We start from the raw sequence: 406 nt of genomic DNA on the forward strand, positions 1-406 counted from the left end.
AGTAGTAGATTCAGTAGTTTGACGCATTGTATAATAATTTGTAATATAAGTTGTAATAGGGCTATTCCTGATGTGAATCGACCTGCGGCGCTACCAATTGTAAAATATGATTTGGATATAGTTTTGAATCTTGATTTTCTGACGAGAAGACTATAAGATTCTTATGAAATGTATGATTTTTGTTGCTCTCTTCTTATATAGTATAAAATGATAACTAATAAAAGATATAAAGTAACGACTGAAACGTTTCTAATTCCAGCTCGACCCTTAGTCCTTTTATATCTTTCAAAATTATTTTATCTAATCGCTTGCCCGTCATAGTTAGCTTAGATAATCAACGAGCTTATTTAATCTATATTTCGTTCTGGAACTATTTGATTAAGTTTGGGATCATTATTGTATCATA

Source organism: Naumovozyma dairenensis, chromosome 3 (genome assembly GCF_000227115.2).
Source record: "Naumovozyma dairenensis CBS 421 chromosome 3, complete genome".
NCBI classification, from domain to species: domain Eukaryota; kingdom Fungi; phylum Ascomycota; class Saccharomycetes; order Saccharomycetales; family Saccharomycetaceae; genus Naumovozyma; species Naumovozyma dairenensis.